The following is a 26,797-nucleotide window of genomic DNA, read 5'->3' as shown; positions in this document are numbered from 1 at the left end:
GCACTCACTCACATGCCCCGAATTTACGCGGGAAGGGCCAGATGGCGGTACAGCGCTCAAGAATACCCGACTATCAACGCTTGCCCTAAATGCCGCTCGGCCATCACGGGCCACAGAAAAAAAAAGCTTGCAAGTGCACTATGCGTCAAATGGGCACCCCTGTGGACGACTCGGCATCTGCTATATATGCAAGGGACGACTCAGTATTTGATATGCAAGTACCACTCGAGCTTACCCGACAACTTCCAATTATCGCAGAATGACGAAAAAGAGAATCAGCTATTTGCATACAATGATTATGCAGCTGCAGCATCTTGAGTAAGGGGGAAGCAAAATGCCTGAAGGCTATGAAGCGAGGTATGCAATGAGGTACAGTAAGCCAAAAGTACATTGTATAAAAAAGGCTTCAGGCAGCATCCATACATTTAATTCCCAATAAGTCTTGCTCCTTAAGAGGCCTCAGCACGAAGATGCTAATTTCGCTATATACGAAGCATTGTAGTATCGCGCAACAAACGAGTAAAACAGACGAATGATTGCCATCACGCCAACTTGTGTCGTTGAGGGTTCATTTTGAGCATTCCTAGCAACAGCTTCTCTGTGATGCATTCTGTGCGGCATAATGCACAAGTTGAATGCGGCATGGAAGTATTGCACACCACTTTTATTCCGAATGATAATGCGACGCATGCTGGACACCGTGGAGTCCACTGTTGCTGCAGATTCATGCCGACCATAGGAACTGCCTGGCTGTCGTGGTATGCTTCTTCCATGCTTGTGCTGCACGTTGTCCAGTGGCCTATCACCGACCAAGAGGAGAGATAAAATCGATAGGTTGAAATGCGCTAGTAACACATTTGCTTAACAAGAATTGTATCTTCTATCATTTCTGCCTAAACGACCCCCCCCCCCCCCCCGTGGGAAAACGCTGTTGCCTCCCTCTAACCTGTAAGATCAACCTATAAATCATTCCACTCATTGTGATGACGTTACCTAGGATGAATACCGTCACAGCTATAGAAATATATTTTATACTGCAAATGATAACTGCCAAGCATCACACTGTGCAGCTTAGGCTTTCACAAAATTGATTTGATATTGCAACTATAAATATCAGGCTTAAGAAAACTATAACTTGAAATGTTTTAATTATTGTGCAATGATTTTTTCTAACTATATACTTTGTGGACTACAACATAAGGAAGCGTTTAAAATTAGAGCAATTTGTCATAATCATGCTTCATTTAAAAATGAAATTTGCCTTCTGGCCTTTGGTGATATTTTTTAATATTTTTCTTTTTTTATATTTTTTATTTTAACCTACAACAAAGGGATGGGCATCTCACAAGCTGTGCTTTTATTGGGCATTGCAAGAACATTGTATAGGCGCAAACGTACAGTAGATTCATGCGTTCAATTCATTTGAAGTATTGCTTTGCCACCGCACGTATGCGTTAGAAAAGTGCGTTCATGTTCAGTCAGACGGTGGGATTTGACGAAGTCGTGGCAAAGCAAGATATATCTTTTCAAAAAACGAACACGTTGCTCGCTGCATAGAAATCGTAATTTATTTACCACGCTCAAGAAGTGTTGCAGGGTCCGTGTTAGAATCCCTATTCGATACACAATTCCATTTCTTATACTGCACTTATTTGTTTCTATTAATTGCTTGAATCATTAAGAAACAATGAACAAATGTATGGCACACCAAATGTGCACGTTTGTGAAGGTTTAATCGCACAAAACTACAATAACATCTCCGCTAAAAAAGTCATCGTGACATTCATCGTGACATTTTCACACATCTAGCAAATAGTATCACGGCGCCAATGCGTCATGTTCAGTTAAATTGCGGGGGTGTGACGAACCCACGGGTAAGCATAGTGAATATTTACAAAACATACCAGGTTACCCGCTCCATAGCAGTCATGAATATTTGGCTCAAGCGTCCACAGAAGCACAGTCTGCAGTCTAGGTTTATCTATTTACCCTCAAAAAGTGTTGAAGGGCCCGTTTAAGGATCTTTATGCTTAGTATCTTAGTATTAAGGTATGTTTCCGAGAAATCGCTGTATCATTACTCATTTAATTGCACAAATAAATATATGGCACACCACAACACTACAAAAGCTAGTGCAGTGACAGCTCTCAGTGACATATACGAAGGTGACATCCACCCGGATAATACGCGCAGCAGAATCGCAATGCTACGGTCAATTAGTGATGCACATTGTAGATGTGCCACTATTATTGTTCAAAGTTTGTTCCCTACCTTTTTTCGGTTTGCCCAAATAGTCACGTAAAACTTAGAGCTCATTATCAAAATCGTCACAACAAATAAAATGGCGTATTATTTACATCAAACAAAGCGTGCCGCAGGCGCAAAGCAGCTAAAAGCTGAGATGCTAATTTCGCTATATACAAAGCATAGTGGCAACACTGGATACGAATGACAGGCATGCAACCTGCATTGAATCATTACAGCATTACTATCAAGCATGGAAGCAGTACTGGAAGAGAGCCATGCATATGGCACACACTGTGGCGTATTGGCATTCTCTCCGTGAATTAGCCACAACAACCCCGAAAATCTTGGAAGCACACTAGTGACACGGCCTGGCGTCAAGTCCTGGAACTCCTCAGTGAGCAGCGCGTGCACCACACATTCTTGTGCGCCAATAGTGATACACACCCCGCTCTTATGAAACGAATCAGGCGTTAGCATGGACCCCCTGTATGCCAAAAGAGCCGGATGATGGACAAAAGCTTGCAACATGCACATTACCTCTTCAGGCCCTGAAACCGATGAAACCCCGCTAAAGCGATATTGAAGCCTGCGGTCGCAGTGTCAAGAAATGCAGCAAAACCACAGATAACAGACAGAATGTTGCATGTCCACAGCATGCAGCATCTGCGAAACCACGCAGATAAGTTCACAGAAATGGTACCCACCGGCATGCAACTTGGCCCAGACAAATGGGCGTGATCGTACCCATGAGAACGAAGAGTTCGTTCCTCACGGCGACGTGGCAAGCATCTCGAACGTCACGAGGCGGAGTCAGGCTGGAAAAGAAGCCGTGTAAAATTATTAAAACCTCACTAGACAACAGGGATGCACATCTCACAGACTGTACTTCCATTGCGCAATGCACACGCACGCTAAATTTATTGCATTGAATCAAAGATCAATCAACTGTCAGCCCTTCCACTAGGGTGAAGATGGAAGACCAGCGAAGCTGTACTATGGTGGGAATTATGTATTTCCAATTATGACTATTAAGACGTCATGGTATAATTGGTTATTTGAACTATTAAAGAATGACAAGTATATATGATCCGGTGGTTTTCATTTATTTAGTGACCACAGGGCCCATGGCCTTATGATCGCTACGGTACACCGCCATAGGGTGTACGGCAAAGGTTGGCACATTCTTCATATACACGTCGCCAACGCCGCTCGCGTTCAGTGCGAACGCGGGCAAAGCGCCGCCGTCGCCAACAACAGTTCTGTTCTGGGCGTTGTTTGTGTGACCGCACACAACCGCTGTCAAAACGCTGGCGGGAGCAAGCGCGCCAGCAGCAGCGAGCGAAGGTTCATGCGGTCTATCGCTTCAACGGAAACTGAGCGGCGAAAGCACAGCGGACACAAAAGTAGGAGCCGTTTTGCAGATCGTGTTGCTATTTCGCAGTATACTTTTTTGCTGTACAGTAGACAGACAGTTCGCACTAGATTTTTTAGAATAATCAAATTTTGGTATATTCGCAGCAAACCGCGATTCTTTCCTTTAATTCCCTTGGAACTCTTTCCTTCGAATCAGCACTACCTTAGTACGCTTTAAAATCGAATACGAGGCTTAATTTAGAATCCGCATCAGGCCTACCTCAAACACCAACTGGAATCTATGCAATATCAGGCTGGTCGCTTCATCACAAGAAACTACACACGTACACCAAGCGTTACGGAAATCAAGGGTGCTATAACGTAATATAATTCCAAACTGTTTTTACTCCAATTTCTGCAATCAGCCTCCACGATTGGTCAAAACACTTTCGGGTCACTTTCGCCTTTCTGTCACGCGACGTCACGAAAACCGCGATCGCTCCCCATCCGATATAACGTGTACACACTGATTATGCATGATTAAGCCGCACAAAAGAAAAATCATTCCCGATTCGACGCCTTTTCACCATTAGCCCTCTGCCATTCGTCCAATGTTTTCTGGCTACGCCCATTTCGCCTGTCTGTCACGGGCACTCACAAAACCGCGAAAACTCACCACGTCAAAGTGACGTGTACGCGAAAGAAATTATATGCCGAACAAAGCTGAAAATTTTTCTTAATAGCCACAGGCTGCCCCGTTCCGAAAGGAATAGATGGCTGCCCGCCGATCGCTCCGGCCCTCACCTGCCGGTGAGCATGTATTTATTATTTGCGCATGATAAACCTTTTTTGCGTGGCAGTAAAACGTTATCGAATTCTTTCGGCATACATACGACATCGCTCTGTAAAGGTTTACTTGCTGAGGATCCGTTTTAGCGGCTTTTTTATCATTCCGTTGCACGCCGCCGCAATTTTCAACCAGCCACACAGCAAGCTAAGTAAGGCGAAGCGGAGCAATCGGAGAAGTCGGCACGACCCTCTTCATGCGGTTATCTATTTTCACTGTGCTGGCTCGGCCACATCGAAACCCTCTCCACTCGAGCATGCTCCTCGCCTCTTGTCAGCCAATTAGATAAGAAAAACCACTGAGTGTAGACAATGTTATTGGTTTTGAAAGCGAACAAAGGTGACCTCTTAAAAAAGGAGCGTTTGGCTTGTTCAGACAACGCTGCGAGTCACCGACCGATGCTTGCGTCGGTGTTTACGTAAATTTCACGTCAGGAGTTGGGAATCAGAACAGTTTTGAGACGATTTACGTTATAGCGCCCAAATCTTCAATATATCTAGCTCCTCTCAAAAAAAAAGCAGGCTATTGACACTACTGTATTTTTTTCACAAACGTTACCGCAGTCATGCCACGTTGCTCTAAATATCAGGCCAGCTCACGATCTGTCTTCGCGACTTGATCACCAACTTAAAATCGAACCTATCTTCGCCCCTCCTCGCTATCCGTCGATCGAATCTGCTTCCTGCTGGCATCGCATGCACAGTTAATCATGACTCATTTGTAAATAGTTTAAAGTTGTTCCTAGAAATCTTAACTAATGGTTATCAGTAATCCTTGCCCCTCCCCTCTTTAAAGATGAAAAATAAATTTCATCCTTTTACTCCTTGCTTTCTGATTTAATCTGCAATGCCTTTCAGGTTCAGTGATGTATACTGAAGACCATTGTCCTATTTAGGGCTGTTTTATCAGGTACATGTAACACTGCTGAAGTGTTTTAGGAACCTTGAACCTTGCAATTACTATACGGTGTTTTTTTTTTTCACTCATTGTATATACTCTAATGATTCATTGTTTTTTGCACTAATTTGTGTTTACTCATTCTTGTTTTCAAATTCATATTTGCTTTGTTTAGTTATGTGTTTTGTGTATTTCGTGCCCCATTGATTGTAATCCCCTCTATGTAATTAGCCCTCTGGGCTTTTAGGGTACATGAATAAAAAATAAGAGTATTCCAAAGCTGCGCGCCTATCACGACTTCGCTTACAGCAAAAGAAATTGCCACCAATCCAGCATTACCACGCAACGTGCACCCAGAACATCTCCCAGCCAGACACATTTCTAGCTAGAGCACTTCAACTCCACTATGGGTACCAGCCAGACTACTGATGCCACCAGTTACACGTCTAACCACGACGCTGATAAACTCCAAGAAACCTTGCCTGCCCTCCCTGAAGAAGCAGCAATCGCTCACGCCATCACTTTTGCTACTCGCGCTGCAATGATCACCAGCCTCACAGACTAAGAATCCTCACTCCCAGGCCTCACGGACTCCCAATCGGCCTTCCGCAACTACGCAAGTGGCATAACATGTTCTAAAGGCATCCACATCATCCAAAGCACGACAAGGTCTCTCCCACAGTACCACCGTAATCTGAACCCTCCGACCGTAAGTCTCTCCACGGAAACCAGCAACCTCACACTGTCGCTCAAGCATACGCGGCGCGGACCCCAAGCAGGGAGAATGATGAGCGGCCGGCATGGGAAGCAGGGAGTTCCAGTGCTGGCCCACCTGACCAGTGATAGCTTGTGTGGCGGGTACTAGAGGCAGCCCAGGCTTCTAGGATCCAGGACGACGGCGGATCTCACTTGCTGCACATAGGCTGGACAAGATTCCGGTGATGGCACTTAAGGTTTATTCTCTGTCTCTCTCGGTTACTCTGTGCTACATAACTTACTCAGAGAAGGTGTTAGGTGGACAATACTATTGCACGTTGTCAAAAGGTCCATCAAGAACCCTGCAAATTAAATTATTCAAATCTGTAGGCTGCAATGCTGAGCATGTTTCCGATGCAATTCGTGAGTGCAACGTGCAAAAAGAGAACATGGTGACCCATCTATTTCGGTGTAACGTGCCGGCAAATGATAGGCTGTGCTTTTGAGCAGACAAACCTATAAATGTTGTGCCATTGTTTCTATGGATTTTGTGAGATTAGCCCTTCTGCAACTTCTGCAATGCAGAGCTCACGTGGTATTGGGCTACATGACCAAAATGACACCAAATGGCGAGTGATTTTTGCTATAACTGTCGGTGGTCATCACCACTTCTTGGCAAGACTGCCTGGAAGATTGTAAGTGCATCGAAGTATCAATGCAGCAAACCTTTTCAGGTACGTCGACTGTCCACTGTTGTCTGCGCCATCACCGCCCACACTTGCGCACGTTGTCAAGCGGCCCACAATTATCCTGCAGAAATTTGTTCTGTCACGACAACGCAAGCTGGACAGCCACACACAGACATCTGACCCTAATTGCTTTGCTTTGTTCCCAGTAATGCATGCATACAAATGCTTGCATGCAAATAAAAATGAAGTGTGATCAAATGTACTGCAGGCACAAAGAGTGGCCGCTCATACGAACCTTCATTTGGAAGCGGAGCAGGGAGGAGAACATCCCTTCGCACTCCTAGAAAAACGTCATAAGGTGGACTCGTGCGAGCGACGTCGGCGCTGCTTTCCAGCTTTGCGCACGTTGTAGAGTGACCCACCAGTCATCCTGTGGAAATACGTTATTTTTTCCCAACAGCCAGCTACACAGTCTCAGTGATCTTTATTGCTAAACTTCTAAAAGATCAATGTCCTACAAGCACTACTCAGCCTTGCAGAGCGTGTATTCAATTACATTTCAATCTCCTTATTGATATGCAGTAATATGTGCATACTCTGTATGCATATTACTACTGCAATATTAGCCAATGCGGATGATCCGTGCATTACCCACAACGCCAAAAACCTCAGTGAGCAGCACGTGCACCACACATTCTTGTACGCCCATAATGATGCCACGCACCCCGCTCTTGTGAAACAAATCAGGCATGCGCATGCACCCCTGCCGGCAAAAAAGCCTGATGAACAAGCGTTTGCAGCGTACACGTGACCTCTTGAAGCCCAGGAGTGTATTAAGGTGTAGGATGAAACCTCGCTACAGCGATATTGAATGCAACCTCGCTACATCGATATTGAATGCGGAGTCGCAGTGTCAAGAAATGCAGCACAGCCACAGATAACAGATAGGACGCTGCATGTCTGCAGCAAGCAGCATCTGCGAGACTATGCACACATGTTCACAGAAACGGTGTCCACCAGCATGCAGCTCAAGGCCCAGACAAATGGGCACGATCGTACCCGTGAAAACGAAGAATTCATTCCTACGTGAAATTCGTCTCGAACGACAGGGTGCAGCCGTGGGAACCCACCCGCTCTCGAGGTTCTCAGACGTCACGAGCCAGGCTCAAGCTTGAAAAGAAGCCGTATGGATTGAATAACTCCTCACCAGACAACATAGCGGTGCACACTTCACAAACTCTTCTTTCGTGTGCAATCCAAGTGCCTTTTATTCCAGTGCATTACAGTATTTTACAGTGCATTCACTGCATTCAATTGATTTCAGGTATTGCTGTGCCACGGCACACTTGCGTTCGAAAAATGCTTTCATTCGTGACCTTTGTGGTATTTATGCATCACGTTGCCATATCAGCCGACGACAGTAATTTCAAAGCCATATTTTCTGCTTCGCAATAGTGATATTTTACTCAACCAGACCTCCAAGGAGTCCGCGGCACTTTCTCCAGGATTTACTGACAGATGGATTGCTACTGCTTGCTAAGAACATAGACATAAGCCTCAGACAACCAGTCCAATCCCTGCATGTTCTGTCACACATCGTTTAAAGCTCATTACACGATTGAAAATAGAGAGGTACACATTGGAAGGCGTTCGAGCAGTTATCGCGCCTCGCACAGGTGTGTTTTAGGTGCGACTGAAAGTTTGCGAGGGTGAGGCAAGAAAGATGGTGGCGCCACGAGTGCAGCTTTCCCGCGCGAGCAAAGGAAAGAGGGAGGAGAGCGAGCTCGCGGTAAAGCGATCGAGTGCACGTGAGGGGGAGGAGGGTAAGATGGTGCGCGTGTTGATTTCTGATACGCATCTCGGCCTGGCTGCGCATGGCAGTAAGCGCGCCTGAGTGCTTCTGCAGCCACGCACCCTTCTTTAGACTTAAATCTCCCGTGTGTGCAAAGAGTCGGCGTGCCGAGACGGAGTGACATAACGTAAGCTGTCTTTCCGCGCATTTACTCTTACAGATTGCGTAATTTCGAATTTCGGAGACCCGTTTAATTTATAAGCAGACGAAGCATTCGCTCCCTGCTGCGGGCGCTTTTCATGATAGCGTCAACCTAGCGCGGGAGACGCTATCAGCCGCGAGGCGCAGTGTACGCGAATGCGTGGTTGAAACTAAAACCCGTAGCGCCAACCACTTCCCTCCTCCTCCGTTCCACTGTCGCGCTCTGTGCGGCCAGCGCGATCGTGTTGCGATCTCGACAGTGGCGGCGCTCATGTCGACCCTGCCGTAGCAGGGAATGGCTAACGCGCTACCACATTAAATCCGCGGAAAAGCTTTGATCGCGCCCTGCGGAGCACTTTTTGAGGCGAGATTTTGCTTCGTCAGTCAGTAACTGGCCTTAATAATGCCGTTTTGGAAGTAGCGACGCGACGATGCGAGATGGCGCAAATACCAAGTGTGCAGCAAGCGTTTGCACTCGCCGGATGGTAAACAAAAAAGGCCTTTTGCCCTCGCCTTGTCGGTTGCAGCAACTTAAGGCGCAGCAGCATGCCATCGCAACGAAGTTCATGTCCCTAACACGTTTGATCCGTTTGTGCGTACAGCACAAACGCACTGGCCCGAGAATGGCGGTCGGAGCGCGCTGGAAAGAAAAAAATATACAAAAGCGCAACGCGTGCTTCCACGTGACACGGATTGGCCAATGGGGGAGCGGAGACGGCTGGGGCGGCAGGAGGCGGCGAGGGGGAAACGCGGGGGTGAGCGCGGCGCCGGCGAGATATAAGAATGGCACTACTTTTTATATATAGGGGCTTTAGGCGTCGCTGGTTTTCGCTTAATTCGCACCGCCGGTTTGAAGATATCGTCGACGTGGCGTGAAACCGTATCATTCGGCAGCGGATTCGCAAATTCAAAAAAAGAATTGTTTTCTTATCTAATTGCTTTTTTGGAATGCTGGATAATTCGGAAAATGTTGCGGCCCCTTTCCGTGTAAGAAAAATTGATCGGCAAGTGCACGAATTTGCATAAAAGGTCGAATTTTAGCGTGTAACAAAATATCAATCGCTGACTACACCTCCATAAAAAAAGTTCGAATATCAATAGAACAAAATTCCGACAAAACCAAGCAAATTGCCCATTTTGTCTCGCGCCACGTAACGATCCACACCAAGTATTAGGATTCTGCATATGAAATGTCCTGGAACATGTTGGCTATCGGGCAAAACACCGAAATGACACTATTGCCGAGCTCTCAACGACGCTCGAACTGTATGTACTGCTGCTGTGACACCACCACACTCCACCCAAGCCATTAAAAGTAAGGTGACACCACACTCTACCCAAGCCATTAAGTAAGGCGACGCAAACAGCGGAGCATATATCAAGGTACGCGGAAGAACTGTCTTTCTGCACATGGTGTGCCGTCTAACCACAATCGCAAAAAAAATGCACATTCGCTCTTTCAGTCGGGATCACAACACACAAGAAAGGCCTCGCAGTTTGCCATCTCAACGCAAATTTCAAAGGAACCAACCTTTCCGAGTATGTCGACTGCCCACCGGTATCACCGTCACGGTTATTGCAGAGTCGCGCGGGTTGCAGAGGCTCGCTGCACGTTGTAGAGCGGTCCCACAAACGTCCTGTGGGGATAAATTTTATATCAAGACCAAACGCACATGAAACTCAGTTCACTTGCTCATAATACGGTCCCACTACAAGTGACATGTCTCGAGCTGTCGCTTATACATCAATTTTATTTGCTTATAGACGTCAGACTCTGGAGTTTTGCAAGACGCGTTGCGCCAACTGCCGGTGCGAAGAGGTAATAATTGAGTAGTGCAAAGTCCGACTCCCTTGCTAAGTTGCATAAGCCGCTAGCGAGTGCGAAACAACGATTTAACTTGATTTTGGTTCATATTGCGAATTTTTTGCGCATTTAGGCGATGAATCGCTGAACCGTATATGGGCGAGAGCGCGCCAGATCAAACACGCCTTCTAACACCCAGAAAGAGAGCTATGAATTTCTCCGCTAGTCAGACGCGCCGCCGAACTGCCATAAAGCCATGAAGTGCTTGCTGGCTCAAAGGAACCAACCTTTCCGAGTATGTCGACTGCCCACCGGTATCACCGTCACGGTTATTGCAGAGTCGCGCTGCTTGCTGAGGCTCGTTGCACGTTGTAGAGCGGTCCCACAAAGGTCCTGTGGGGATAAATTTTATATCAAGACCAAACGCACATGAAACTCAGTTCACTTGCTCATAATACGGTCCCACTATAAGTGACATGTCTCGAGCTGACGCTTATACATCAATTTTATTTGCTTATAGACGTCAGACTCTGGAGTTTTGCAAGACGCGTAGGGCCAACTGCCGGTGCGAGGAGGTAATAATTGAGTAGTGCACAGTCCGACTCCCTTGCTAAGTTGCATAAGCCGCTAGCGAGTGCGAAACAACGATTTAACTTAATTTTGGTTCATATTGCGAATGTTTCGCGCATGCGAGAGCGCGCCAGATCAAACACGCCTTCTAACACCCAGAAAGAGACCTATGAATTTCTCCGCTAGTCAGACGACGCCCCACCGAACTGCCATAAAGCCATGAAGTGCTTGTTGGCTCAAAGGAACCAACCTTTCCGAGTATGTCGACTGCCCACCGGTATCACCGTCACGGTTATTGCAGAGTCGCGCTGGTTGCAGAGGCACGCTGCACGTTGTAGAGCGGTCCCACAAAGGTCCTGTGCGGATAAATTTTATATCAAGACCAAACGCACATGATACTCAGTTCAATTGCTCATAATACGGTCCCACTATAAGTGACATGTCTCGAGCTGTCGCTTATAGATCAATTTTATTTGCTTATAGACGTCAGACTTGCGAATCTTTCGCGCGTTTAGGCGATGAATCGCTGAACCATATATGGGCGAGAGCGCGCCAGATCAAACACGCCTTCTAACACCCAGAAAGAGAGCTATGAATTTCTCCGCTAGTCAGACGCACCACCGAACTGCCATAAAGCCATGAAGTGTTTGCTGGCTCAAAGGAACCAACCTTTCCGAGTATGTCGACTGCCCACCGGTATCACCGTCACGGTTATTGCAGAGTCGCGCTGGTTGCAGAGGCGCGCTGCACGTTGTAGAGCGGTCCCACAAAGGTCCTGTGGGGATAAATTTTATATCAAGACCAAACGCACAAGAAACTCAGTTCACTTGCTCATAATACGGTCCTACTATAAGTGACATGTCTCGAGCTGTCACTTATACATCAATTTTATTTGCTTTTTATAGACGTCAGACTCTGGAGTTTTGCAAGACGCGTAGCGCCAACTGCCGGTGCGGAGAGGTAACAATTGAGTAGTGGAAAGTCCGACTCCCTTGCTAAGTTTCATAAGCCTCTAGCGAGTGCGAAACAACGATTTAACTTAATTTTGGTTCATATTGCGAATGTTTCGCAACCCTATATGGGCGAGAGCGCGCCAGATGAAACACGCCTTCTAACACCCAGAAAGAGAGCTATGTATTTCTCCGCTAGTCAGACGCGCCGCCGAACTGCCATAAAGCCATGAAGTGCTTGTTGGCTCACTCGTCAGAACGATGGCGAGCACGTCGGCAACCGCGACAGCTCCGCGCGCTACGAAGAAACGCCGCAATCGACGCTACTGTTGCGTTGTAAATTGACATGAACATGATAGCTGTCTCGAGCTAAAGTCACGTTCGCACTTACTACGAAGCACATCAATCTGTTACCGTGTGCGCGCGCCGTGTAACGCGGAGTGAGCGGCTACAGTCGGACTCAAGACGTACACGCACGATAAGCATAATCCACGCAGCATCGCGCACGTACGTTCTGAAGGTTCAACGGTCCGGTTTTAACTAGCAAATGCTAACACGTGTTCCGGTTTTAACTAGCAAATGCTAACACGTGTTCAAATGAATAAATCCCAAAATATTGTTAGCGACCACCTTTAGGTTTGTTTTGCCTTCGGTTGTGCCCCGCGAAAGCGGACACGCACGCGTATCCATTTGAAGCAAATACAAACAGAAGACAACCGTGAAGAGAACATTCGAAGATGCGCGATAACACGCTCGAACGCACAGGAAGCGAGAGCTGAAGCGGGAACGCAACTGAGAAGGCGAAAGTCGCCTTTTGGCCCCTGATAAAGCGAGCTTTGTACCACTGACCGTAAGCTGCATAGTTAACCTTATTCATCATATATCTACTTCATCGCTTTGACATTATGTACGTACCCAAATCTAACATATTTTGGCGCTAGAGAACGGACGTCGGAGTGCTCATCTGGAACTGGATGCCGTACGATGCTCGCTGTACTTGCGTTGCAGCGCACCGAAATAACACCTGAAACTTCTTTTACATTGTACACGTACTTCGCTCTGCTGAGCTTCCTCCCTTTCCGAAGCATGGATGGGCGGAAGAAACTTTCCAGGTCCTTGATTTTTAGGAAACCGTGTCTCAACACAACCGAAAGAGGAGGTCTATTGTGGCCTATGCAGTTTCGCTTGCGGACAGCTCCCTCTGCACTACTCAGTTTGCGCCAAGGCTGCGATGGGGGCGCTGGTGGCGGGTTTTTACCGCAGTCCGCAGCGCCGCCTGGGCAGAGTTGAAGTCTATAGGAACCTCCCTGAGAAATATCGCGTCAATCCCAGCATTAGATTGAGGTTGATTGAGATTGATTAGATCCCAGCATTAGATCAATCCCAGCATTAGATTGAGGCTAATCACTGGAGCGGATATTGAAGCCAACACATGCGTCACTGACAGATGAACTTGTCGGCCTCAGCGCGCTGGGTTGAAAGAGTCATTCGATCATGCGTGGCGTATTTGAGAAACGTTTGTGGCATGCAAACGAGCGCATTCAACATGGCTTGTCCAATGCTTCACGGGCCTTTCATACGATGCAAAAACAATCTCAATAAAGAAATAAAATGTCTAATAAGTTAATTTAAACTTCTATAAATATTGCACATTTGCTAAAACGCCGTTTTTCAGCGAAGCTGTTACCTCTAGCCCCCCGTACGTACGCCCCGCGTGCGTTCCCAAGGGGGGTACCCTCACCGGCTTTTGTCCGTACAACGGCATATGCACAGGAATGCGTGAGACGATCCCGGAGATAGTGCAATATCGACCCACACCACGCCGAAGCAGGCTTCATTCAAGCACATGGCTTCAAGCTTCAAGTTCCAAAAGTTAGTTTAATATCTTGGATCGAAATAGAACCACATACACTCGTCGTCGTAAGCAAAAAAAAAACTATATGGTATATTATAAAGGAGGTTTACTCGACGAAGGGCCCATGACGGGTCGAGCGTTTTAGTGAAAACAATCTCTAAGCTCGAGCTTCTCAGGCACACGATGCTGTCGGCAATCCTGCTTTATTCTCTTTTCTGCTCTCATTAAAGGGGAAACAAGTGTGGCGACGGCGCCTGTGCACGTGGGCAGCGCTCCTGTGGTAATGATGTCACGCGGGTCGGAGATGCCGGTGCGGCTGCAGCAGTGGTTGCCGGAAATGTGTGGGAGGTGCGGTAACATCGGCAGCAACGTCATACCGAGCGCATAAACTGGTTACATGCATATTAAAGTATGGGCTTTACAATGACTCGCATTTGGGCAAAACTACTGCAAGGCAAGTACCCACTTCTTGGTAGCCACTGTCTGTTCACATGTAGCTCCCGCCATGAGCAAGAAAAAGGGTTATCCTTTTAATCAAATGAGAGTACACTCGAACCTCATAAGAAAGTTGAAAGGTCAACCAAAATTACTTCGTTATGCAAAATAGAAGACTGGTTTCCTGCCCGCCGAACCTGAATGCTGCGACGTACGAGGTAAAATTTTAATAAGACGTCTAGACATCCTTGCTCTACCAGCAACGGCCATCTTGGCAACAGATAAAGATGGCAGGCCTGAAATTGAGCTATTACCACTGAAAATTACCACACGACTCAGCCATTCTCGCTACCGAGAACATCACTTTGCTGAGGAAGTTTGTATGATCGAAGCAAGCCAATCGGGTGCGATTCGGGACGAAGCTAGAAGCTACTGCGAGCTCAGCAGTGCATATCATCACTCGCATACACATTCAGAGAGTCTGCTCAACCTTATAAATTCCAGTTCCTGCAGAAACAGGATAGATGTAACTTGTGTCACAACAGGCAGGTATTCGACTAGTGGTCACTACAGAAAGAACCTTTCACACTATATTTGTTCTTGCAGGTAATGTTATCAGCTGTACACAAGCATCTGGAACGCCTTCCATTCCGTGTCATTTCAAAATAGAGAAGGAAATTAAACCGAATTGCCAAAATGGTCATTTGGGAATTTCAAAATTAATTTCAAAATGAAGGTTCGTAGCTTATTCTTTCGGGGGGTTTTACGCGCCAAAATCAGTTCTGTTATGAGGCACGCCGTAGTGGAGGGCTCCGGAATAATTTTGACCACCTTGGTTTCTTTAACGTGCACTACAACGCGAGAACACGGGCGTTTTTGGATTCGACCCCGTGAGCTCGTGGAGGTTACAAGCTCAGCATAAATAGTAATGCCACAAGATCTAGAGGGCCCGGCGGTGCCTGCACCGTCGCCATTGATATTTCTCCGCGTTGATGAGTGGCCTAAAATGCACGATACTTATTGGCACAGTGAACAAGCTTACGCAAAAAAGCTCTTACAAAAACACGTGAGGCAAAGTTTGGACAGATTTTCCTCTATAGGTAAATATATAACGTTTTCTTTTTTGGGTTTCATGTATTTGTTCCCAATTTGTAAGCATTCCCAATTAGTGACAACATTCTGGTATGCCGCCCACGGAAATGTGCGGTGCGTTCGATTCCTAGCGAGCAGCTTGTGCTGCTCTTTCCAGTATGCCACGCGGACCTTCGTAATACTGTAATGCCTTACGGAAGCACCGTTTTGATGTTGCACCGTATTATCCATGGCCTTTGTGACTTGGAGCCGGCGCAGAAGTAAAATTACGCCCTACCGCCAAAAAATATTTTTGGTGATAAATCACAGCTTGAGCCACGCATCCTCCCTCTCATATCCTTAATCTGTTTAGGCAACTCAAAAGTTAGGCTGGTGCACTATTCCGCAAACAGATAAACAAAAAGAAGACCCATAAGATTAATCCTTACCACAATGTCTAACCTTCCCCCCTAGCTGAGAACATCACCTCGGTGAGGGTTGGTCACTCTCCAGGACATTATGTGCTCCATGACCAAGAAGACCTGTAGAAATTAATTTTATCTATTATACCACGTCAACAAGCAAACAATGTACTAACTTAAAGAAGACTCTGAAAGTTAATCCTTACCACAATGTCTAAGCTTCCCCCCTAGCTGAGAACATCACCTCGGTGAGGGCTGGCCACTCTCCAGGACATTCATGTGATCCATGACCAAGAAGTCCTGTAGAAATTAATTTCATCTATTATACCACGTCAACAAGCAAACAATGTACCGTATCTGCAATAAGCTTAGATTTCATTAAGATACGTTGATGGCCCCGCGGTTGTTTCGAAGCACTCTGCATGCAATGGACTCTGCATTTCTGGATGGCACTTAAGCAAGACTGTGCCATTTAGACATTTTCCCAATGACCTTTTGTACAAAATTTTGTTAAATACACTGCGAATGCTAGTTGTATGTAGCACGGGCTTATGTTTGTAGTAAATATTTATTTAAATCTCCCTGTCCCACATGTAAATCTCCCTGTCCCACATGAAGTGTAAGATGCTCTTCCGCTGAAATCGCCAACATTTTATTGCGATAGCAATTATATGGACACTTCAACGGGATTTTTGCCGTCGGCGTCGGCGTCGCCGTCAGGTTCCGTATAGATTCCAAGGGCGATAACATCGTCGCCGCGCGCCGTACGAGTAAAAGCGCGCGGGGGACGCGCGCTATCACGGAGAGCCAACGCACGGCGGAAAGCAAACGCGATTGTCGCCCAAAAGGCCGTAGAGGTATGGGGGGGAGGGAGGCGGGGCGACGCTGTGCTACGGCACCAAATGCTTATCTTGCAACCCAGCGCAAGGAGAACTGGCAACGCAATCTCCCACGCGAAAGCAAAAGAAAAGCGGGGAGGCAGCGCGGGAGGGACGGGGGGAACAGCTTCTACTCTGCTAACAAATACGCTTGCACTGGCTGTGGTGCCGTCGCCCGCACCGTCTCGTTTATCTCCACCACGGCCGGGCTCGACTGGCGCGCGCACTCGCTTCTTAAGAAGCGAGCGAGCGCGCGCGCCCGTCGAGCGAGCGAGTGCGCGCGCCAGTCGAGCCCGGCCGTGTCTCCACACGGCTCTGACCTTAATGCGCTGTCCATTCGCCGCTCAGTTTCCGTTGAAGCGATAGACCGCACGATTTTTCGCCCGCTGCAGCGGCCGCGCCAGCGTTTTGACAGTCGTTGTCTGCGGTCATTCAGTGTGATCTATTCATGTTTGCTTGTGCGCGATGACACCACGCTTGTCAATTCAGTTAGAAAGCGAATGTGTCCAAGTTTATGCGGCCGATAAAACTACTCTACTATCCCTACTCCGAATAGCTCTCTACCAATTTGCTATCGCAATTGATGCTTCGCCTTTCAGGTGAAACTGCGACATTTTTTTGCGAGTATCGACAAATCGTGAGAAAAAGAAGCGATAAATGTAAGGCAGGGAGGTTTCGTACGCTCATCATGACTGTCTACCGTCCATTAGAGCAGAGGTAAATGATAAAACAAGTAGCTTCAGACAAAAAAGTTCACAGCATACAAGTAAACACACGCTGCAGCTTCGACCGTTGATATGGTGCAGTCAGCTTTCGATACAAAGACCGCAGCTATGATAAATGAAATAAATAAAATAAAATAAAATGAATGCATATTGAAGCACGCAATCATGATAGACTAAATATAAACTAAATAAACTCCATGTTTAACCAAAAAATGTAGTGCACGTTTTGCTTACCGTGATATTCCAACAAGTATTGCCAATAAATAACTGAGCGGTGTGGTTCGGCACTTTTTATTTCGACCCTAAGGATATTTCAGTCAGTATAGATCATAATCGAATTAACGGATGTCGACTATGTTTCCTTCCGCCTGATGACACTGCCACCTCAACAATTGAGGGAATTGTTCGTGTCAGCTAGCACCCTCCTGCTTAAGGGCGATACGATAATATTTGCGATATGTGTGGCACAACGGAAAGTTAAAGTGTGTGTTCAATGTAGCACTTATGTTTCTGCCTTAGCCTTCTAATGATACAGGAAAAAAGGAACAATAAGTACAGTATATTTCCGTTTGCATACGCTGTCATCCGCAGTTTTATTATTCAAGGTCACTACAATGGAGCTCGCGTTTTGTTATGACCATGGCCGCTGGAAAACAGGTATGGCCTGCCGCGTCAGGCGGGCTGCAAGGGGAGCCAGCATCCGAGCTGTGGCTGCACTTGTGGCCGCTTGGCTGGCCCGTAACAGCGCTACTTTCGGGGGATGGGACGCGTCGGCTTCCACGTGCGACGGCGTTCCTAGCGCGCAACGTTACTAGAATGTTCCTCGCAATTCTTGTACGCCGTTCCCAGACAGCAGTCCTTGACTGGTGACGCCACGGCGGATCACGCTGTTTTGGATGAACGCGGCATGCCGCATTTTTTGAATATACATCCAGCAGCCATGTCATGACCATCGTGAACGTGCAAGAGAAGCCGGCGATCTCGAGCATAACGAATTTTGATCGATTTCTGGCGGTATTTAACCTCCAACAAATAATATTCAAAATACCTCTTTCATTTTATGTTGTCGTCGAGCAGCCCATCAAACAAAGGGAGACTAGTGCATCTCATAGGGGCTCTAGCTGTGAAGCTGGTGCGTAATTGGCATTTTTTAAGTTTTCCTCAAAACAATTTCGCTCCACCTTATGTTATGCAAACTTTTATAGTTTTTGTTGAATTATTTTGATATGAAATTTTGCACACTCATTCCTCACATATAGACATGTGTGAAATGGACTAGAACAAACTAATACAAGCAATATTTTTGCATTTACAGCACATTTTGAAAATAAAGTAAAGCTTTTCGAACATTACTTTCCTAATATTTATCACATTGCATTTATCCTAGTTCATTGCATAGGTCCCAGACTCAGCTGCCTAAAAGCCAGAGCTTTCTTTACTCAATTGAGCCATTCATTAGTTACTTATCACTGCTGGCGTGACAAGCACTTTTACAACAATTTATGACAAAAATTGCCTGGCAATATAAAATGAACCATTTTCTCTAGTTTAAATAGTTGATTAAGTTAAAAAAGACATGCTATACAGTTAAAGAAGTTATTTAAATCCTCGCTGACGATTTCACGAAATTTTTGTGTGGCCTACCAGCTTTAGAAACTTATTCGACACAGATTTTTCCGACAAATTAATGAACCACACAGTTATGCACAATATCAAAATAACACTTACTTTTTCTCCCAGCGTAATTGGTGGCCGAATGTGGAAGGCCTTCATGGTTTGGTGAGTACCCACATAAGCATTCTTAACTTATTCCTCAAACACAATAGCTATTATTCCCACACTACTACACTACTAGCAGTGTTTTCCAAGGTGGGAATACATTTTTAACAGACAGCTTATGTGCTTTTATTTCTACATTCATGTTTCTGTCTGGTTATTGTGCACTTTGAAACTCGACAAGGGAATACAATAAACAAAGCATGTTACAAGTCGCACAAATGTATTTTGATCATTTGTACCGCAAGCACTTTCCATGGACCCCTGAAACACCTTTCATACCCACGGCGGAACAAATAGCTGCTGCATAACATCATTCCGGATGAAAATGCCACTTGTACAGCATATCACCCTGCAACACTTCTAGCTTTAATAGCTGGTGGACGTATGGGATAATAGGCATTTTACCAGATCGATAACGGTCCACTCCACGCACACTACTCTTGCGTAACAATTTGCACACAGCCGCACAGCGGGAAGCTAATGCGTGTGAGCACGACGCTAAGACAAACAGCGGAACGTTGAACGCTGCTCACGTTTTGCTATGAAACCCATTGAGTGGAGCGTCAGCTTGCATCTACTTGATTTTTAATGCGTAGTTATATATAGCGAGTCGGTCAAAAAAAATTGCAGGCGAAGCCAGAAATCCCATAGGGCAAATAAGCCGAAACTATTGGGCAAATAACATGCAATATAACATCGCTCAGAAAACCCAGGACAGCTCCGGTGTTAAGAGGTTTGTCGCCCAGAAACATAGCGGGATGGAGAGGGATACAGTACTGGTACGCTAGAGGAAAGTGCCTTTTTCTCTCGGTTTCGGCTTTCCTGCACTCCACGAGGGCGTGGAGCACGGTAAGCCTCTTTCCACATCTACCACAGGTTGGTGGATCATTTCCAGTTAAGAGGAAATTGTGGGTACCGTATGTATGTCCTATTCTCGGACGAGATAATAGGACATTAGTTCTTCGAATTTTCGTAACGTGACGCCAGGGACCTATCTATGGCTTAACTAAGTGGAGCTTATTTTTCGTTTCGGCATCCGACAAGCGCTTCCAGTGGCTTCGAAGTTTCTTTCTCAAGTAGGGCTCGAGTTCTGTGGCAGGGATAGAAGCGGTAGGGTTAAGGGTTCGCGATGTAGTAGATGTGGCCATTTGATCAGCCAGAACATTGCCCTCGATGCCTCTATGGCCAGACACCCAGCATAAAATAATATGCTGGCTAGACATGTATGCTTTGCACAGAGCAGAATGCAGTTCAATGAGTACAGGGGTTTTGTGTCGATGTAGAGTCATGACGGCTTTTACAACGCTTAGAGAGTCTAAATATTATTAATCGTTTGAGTTTTGATTTGCCTATACTCTTCACAGCCGATAAAAGTACATAGGCTTCAGCCGTAAAGATGCTTGTTTCCGGGTACAGTACATCGGACTCGCAGAACGATGGGCCGACTAATGCATAAGACCCTGCATGTGACTTGGAAGCGTCAGTGAAAAATTGAGTGCAGGGCGAGTACTTGAACTGGATTTCTGGAAAATGCATCTGGATATGTGCCTCTGTAGCGTCCTTTGTGACCTCTACAAACGAAGTATCACACTATGTGAGTTGCCACATCCACGGTGGCACTGGCTTTGCTGGGGTCAAAGTATATTCATGTAGTGGGATATCCATTTCTTCATTAATTTTCCTTACACGTCGTGAGAAGGGTTCTCTTGCTGTCGGCCGGTTATTAAAGAATCTAGAATCGCACCTAAAAATTTATGTTCTGTTTTTATGGCTCCACGTTGTCCCTTCAACTCAATGTCAGGATCGGGTGCAGACCCCTCTTTATGGAGAACAGGACGCAGGTGGTCTTTTGTGGGTTAAGGCTAAATCCATTATCGTCTGCCCACTTAGACACCTTGTTCAGGCCAAGCTGAATCTGCCGCTCACAGACTGCAAGATTGCACGAGGCGAAACCTATCTATACATCATCGACGTATGCAGAATACAACATTTCTTTGGATATACAGACGCAAAGAACTCATTTTTACGATAAAGAGAGTGCAACTGAGCACCCCGCCCTGTGGCACCCCAGTTTCCGGCACAAATGGTCTTGATACAGCATTTCCCACACGAACAGGGAATGTGCGATTAGATAAATAACTTTCTACGACATTTAACATGTTACCACGTATACCAACGTGTGGGAGGTCTCTAAGTATTCCAAACCGCCACGTGGTATCGTAGGCTTTTTCCATATCAAGGAATACCGACAGAAATAACTGTTTATGTACAAAGGCTTCACGAATTTGCGTCTCAATACGTATCAGATGGTCGGTGGTGGATCGACCCTCTCGAAACCCGCCGGGATTGGTACGGGTCAGGCAGTTAAATGTTGATTCGAGGAAATGCATTAGTCTGTGGTTTATCATTTTTTCGAACAGTTTACAGAGGCATCTTGTTAGTTCTATAGGGCGGTAACTCGAAACAGACGATGGGTCATTGCCCTGCTTCAGTATAGGAACGACAATATCCTCTTTCCAGGCAGAGGGAGTCTCGCCGGAGGACCCTATAGCATTGCATAGGGAGAGCAGAGTTTTCTTTGTTTCATGGGTAAGGTGTTTTAGCATTTGATAAACTATGCGGTCAGAGCCAAGGGCAGACTTGTTGCAACAACTAAGCGATGCATACAGCTCAGCAATGCAGAATAGCGTCTGGTAGCAATCCCATAGCGTCTGGATCTTCCACGTCATTTAACGACGACGACTTACGACGACGACGACTTGAAAGTGGGTGATGGCCCTTCAGTCTCCAACGCGGCGCTTGCGTTAACTGTCATGAGGGCGTTCGCAGTGAAGTGGGGCCTGATGGACAAACTGGCTCGTGGCGTTGTAGAGTTTGACGCTATTGTCGTCCTTGCAAGGCCGCCATGGCGGCAAGTGAAAATCGGACTTTTTGCCGCCTGCTCGCAAATAACACTTGTCTTCGTGCGTGTTCGGAGAGCATTAGGAGGTAGTTCTTTTCTTGCCGGTAAGTCAGTTAATTAGTACAACCTAACCTAACCTACTGTACTAAGGAGTACAGTAGGTTAGGTTAGGTTGCGCCATCTTCCTAAGAAACAACTGCCAAGTTGCAAGTGCATATCGCCCCTGAATGCAATGTGTCTTGTTATTACGATGTTTGCACACGTTTGCACACATGGCCCGTGTAGCTGGCTGTTGACAATGTTCTAGCCACTTATTTTGATTACGTTTTTGTGTGTCAACGATTAATCAACACAGCACTGCAGCCTCATGTACTACTATGAAAATACACTAGGCTAAATATTCAGATATAACTGGCACCTGCATCTTACTTCAAGATTCTGAAAGTGCAAGTTACACACTCAAGTGTGGAAGTTCCAAGGAACTAGGCCTACCTTTTTTTACGATCTTCAGTTCCACGATGGCCATCATGTGCTTCTTGTCAGCATTCATCCTTGCAAAGCTCTTGCTTTGCTGTGCCTCTCTCCCAACTGCCTCCAATGTCCTTTGCAGTTCACCATTTCGCCACACCAGCTGCCTGTGTGCCTCCTTGGAAGCACCAAGTTCTCGTTCAAGATGGTTACAGCAGAGTTCATGTCCTCGAATAATAAAGTAAATAATTACCCACATTGCACGATATCCCTGTAAAGAATGCACCGCCGTAGATACAGGCATGCACGTATCGGTGAAGCTACCATACTGCACACTTAGGAAGTGGAGCGAGTTCCCTTTGGTTAAGTAGGATTCGCGCGAGGAAATGGTGTCCGGAAGTCGGATTTGCCGGTGCCTACAAGCAGAGAGCGCTAGTCACAGACTAGGTAAAATTTACGGTACGGATGACATTAGCGCTAATGTTGTTGAGAATTCACTGCATCCCACCATAGCCTGCACTATGCAAATAATCGGCCCACCTGGCTAGTTGGTCAAAAAATGATAAGGTCGACCCACGCTAAAGAAGGCAAGGTGAACATCATTGGGCTTAAAATAAGAAGCGGATAGCATAGGAAGTAAGGAAGTAACGAACATGAAAAAGAGAAATAGACAGAATATAGATACACTCAACACGCAACATTCAAATCACTTAAACCACCATGTACGTCAACCTAGGCTGACCTAGGCTGACCTTTCATGTTTTCTTTTGTAACTATGCAGAGAACAATTTTCACCCGAAAGCCGGAGCATTATCAGCGATAGCCAAGGCTTAAACAACTGACAAGGCTTAAACAACTACATGAAGTAAGGTTCATATTTTGGTAAAGTATATAACAAAGATTTCAGACATTACTTGGCTTTAAAGGAGGATGTGTGGAAGCGAAATAAATTTACTTTCATGCAGCGCTCTGCACTTCCCATATAGGAATTATTATATAGTTTGTATGACGTGGGCATAACAAATCTAGTATTTTTATGGACGCTGCAACTGGTAGACCCTATCTGCACAATTAGGACAATTATTGCAATATGGTTGAGACTCCATACTAAATTTATACTTACAGAAGCCAATAAAATTGACCGCAAGCTTATTTAATTCATACCTCTTCCCATTCGCAAAACATTGCGTTCTCCTATATCTCATTCATGGCGAGCTAATCTACTTAGTGCTCGTGAACTTGTTCTACAGAACTGGCACAACTTCTGTAAATGCATCAAGTGGTCCATACCTTCTGCTTCTCCCAGGAAAGTGCTGGTAAACTTGCACTAACGTCATATTGCGGACTCAGGCTTCCAGCTGCAGCAAAAGCAATGATGGCCCATTTATGACCTTGGGAAAAAGTTACGCGAACCGGTTAGCATACGCTCCCTAAAAGCCAACTCATACCCCAAGTCATGAATTATGTTGGAATGTAAATTCAAAAAAAAATTGGAGCGCCTGTAAAATAACCATCTCGAAATTTTAATATTCCTAATGTAGCACAACACCGACAAAAAGTCTAAACAAATTTGCCTTTGTGCTGTGTCTAAGAGCATCAACATTGTCTGCAATTCATTTTTCTGACTGCAGAATATTCAGATATTGCGCGAGCGCTCGCTCAGATCTGTTATATCTGTTGATATTGAACCAGTAAGTAGCAGAGTTAATATGGGCTGCGGTGTGAGCGCAGTTCAGGCTTAATTGAATAAGTAATCATAAGCATGACTTAGCTAAGGCCTGCAACAAGCATAAAACTAGCAAGTACCGGCTGTATGCCAGTTAGAGCACTGCACGGGCTTGGGCTTACCCGAAAGCCCGGGCACGGCCCGGCCCGTGGGCCGGGCCGGGCCGGGTAGAACAGTTTTTTCACGGGCTCGGGCCGGGCCCAGGGCACGACGTGTGCTTTTTGACCCGGGCCCGGGCCGGGCTCGGGTTTTTTGACGCGAGCCCGGGCCGGGCTCGGGCTTTCTGGTGGTGTGCATGTGACGTGCAGCGAGTCGGGCGTGTCAACTCTGAAAAACATTATTTTTCGGTCTCGGGCCGGGTTCGGGCCGGTTTCGAGTCGGGCTCGGGCCGGGCTCCGGCCTAAGGTAAAGGGGTGGCGGGCCGGGCCGGGCGGGTAACGTAGATTATTTCCGGGCCCGGACCCGGTCTCGCCATAAAAGTTTTGATCGGGCTCGGGCGGGCCGCCCAACGTAAAAACGGGCCCGGGCCGGGCCCGGGCTGGAAAAATCGGCCCGTGCAGTGCTCTAATGCCAGTAAATACGCTTTTGACTTGTCAACTTCAGTCTATTGTGCCGCAGTTAAATGGAAATACCGCCACTATTCGGAACTTTTTTTGCTTCTGAATGATACTATTGGTTTGAAATTCACTTTGAACAAAAATATCTATTCACACAAGCCTAGCGATTAATCAACTGATATCCGGCGATAGCTGTTCCGCATTGCATTATTACGCACTCCATTTAACAGCCACATTTCAGCCCACAAATAATCTTGTCAGAGGTTATTTCATCAATCTCAACACACCAATTAGCCAGCTTGTAGACAATTTGTAGCTTTGGCATTTCAATAGAGATCTGCAATTACTTTTCTACCAGTATCATTTTTGAAGTTCGCGAAAAATGTATTAGGCTAACATAAACGTAAAGACAAAAAGTGAATTGACCACTTTCGAAAAGCTGCACTTTCTTTTAGAAGCTTTCTACCATGCCGTCCTAAGTTTTTCATATTTTAGTGCACATCAGTAAAATTTCTGTTAAAAATATCCTACAAAAGCGAAGTAAAAAGCTCGATAACATATCTAAATTTGTATGCAGGCCACAGAAAGGTTTAGTTCGAATGCTTACCACTACGTTTAACGAACTCGTTTGTTGAGAACATCACCTTGCTGAGGTGGAGCGGTCGGCACCTTTTCCCCACGTTCTCAAGCGGCCATACAAAGGTCCTACACAAATGTATTGCCGTGAATTATAACACGCCGACAAGCCAGCCATGTACAGTATATGTGATTACTATAGCTTATAATAAACAATTTGACTGTAAGGCAACCATTTTGTATAGTCAACTCTTTAGCAATACAGTACACAGTTCGGACTTCGGTGAACGACTCGTCTCCAGATTTGCCTAATCTCTCGATGCGCCGTTAAGGTTAATATGGTACAAGTACTCAATATTTAACACAGAAATTGCTTGCTGCGAACCAGAAATGAATACTTACACAAGCCCATATAGCTAACCTCTTTCTAGTTCGTCATGGTACGCCAATAAGTGGCAAGATTCATCAGTTGAACTACTGCAAAGTGTCGGCTATCTGGCGAAGCACCAAGTCCGAGGTCGCTGCCACGCTTGCGCCGCACTGGCGACAAAGCAGCGGAGCACATAAAGTACGTGGAGGGACGATGCTTCTGCTCACACTCTAGAAGTCTAACCACAGATGTAAGGAACTACTGCACATCCACATTCTTTAGTCGGTATGGGTGGAAACCGAATGGCATCACCGTTTTCTAGCTCACCCTAAATATCAAAGGAACAAACCTCTCAAAGAATGTTGAATACTCGCCGGTGTCGGCGTCACCATCATTACAGCGCAGCCCCTCCTGCACGTTGTAGAGCGACCCCCCCCCCCCCCCCCCATGGATCCTGTGAAAATAAATTCTGTCAACACCCAACACATAATAATGCCAAACGCACAACCGTCAAACACTGTAGAGGAACTGTTCACTTGCTGATAATATTGCCGCATTAAGTGACGAGGTATGGCTTTCACATCACTTTTCTGGATCCCCCACAGCTGCACTTGCCACAATGGCGGTAGCACCAAAGTGAAACTTAACAAAGTTGCATGCTACACAATACCTTCAATAAAGCATATCGCATTTTTAATATAATGAGGTCCTAGTGTATGCAGTACGAGAAAAATTAGGAGCTTGTGCCTGTCAACCGAACATTGTATTCTATACAATGGTTGACACACTTCTCTAACGGGATAAGTTCACAATTTGTGCAAATATTTACACAAGATAGCACATAAAAGTAGAATGAATGCCTTGCAGGTGAACGTGTAACAGCGGGTCCAACCTTCATTCCCTGCTACGAACACATTCTCCGAGTGTATCGCTCTTCAGCACGTTGTCTAGTGGCCCCACTATAAGTCTTGCAGAAATTCATTTTTA

The 26,797-nt window shown here is 46.1% G+C and overlaps 1 protein-coding gene and 1 long non-coding RNA gene across 2 annotated transcripts in view; both read right to left on the bottom strand.

The window, feature by feature from the left end:
- Positions 1-26,797, bottom strand: part of LOC125939928 (uncharacterized) — a 233,164-nt gene that overhangs the window by 130,819 nt on the left and 75,548 nt on the right. The window lies entirely within an intron of this gene.
- LOC119464598 (uncharacterized) lies at positions 6,767-26,249 on the bottom strand. Its single transcript, XR_005194479.2, has 12 exons — positions 26,160-26,249; positions 25,472-25,569; positions 23,872-23,939; positions 22,606-22,809; positions 16,036-16,129; positions 15,857-15,949; positions 11,766-11,871; positions 11,347-11,452; positions 10,814-10,919; positions 10,254-10,359; positions 7,025-7,159; positions 6,767-6,850 (listed from the first exon to the last, which is right to left on the bottom strand). It is a non-coding gene; the product is annotated as an uncharacterized LOC119464598 (long non-coding RNA).

Source organism: Dermacentor silvarum, chromosome 9 (genome assembly GCF_013339745.2).
Source record: "Dermacentor silvarum isolate Dsil-2018 chromosome 9, BIME_Dsil_1.4, whole genome shotgun sequence".
Lineage (NCBI taxonomy): Eukaryota > Metazoa > Arthropoda > Arachnida > Ixodida > Ixodidae > Dermacentor > Dermacentor silvarum.
The sequence above is the reverse complement of the archived record's forward strand: the minus strand, read 5'-3'. Positions and strand labels throughout refer to the sequence as shown.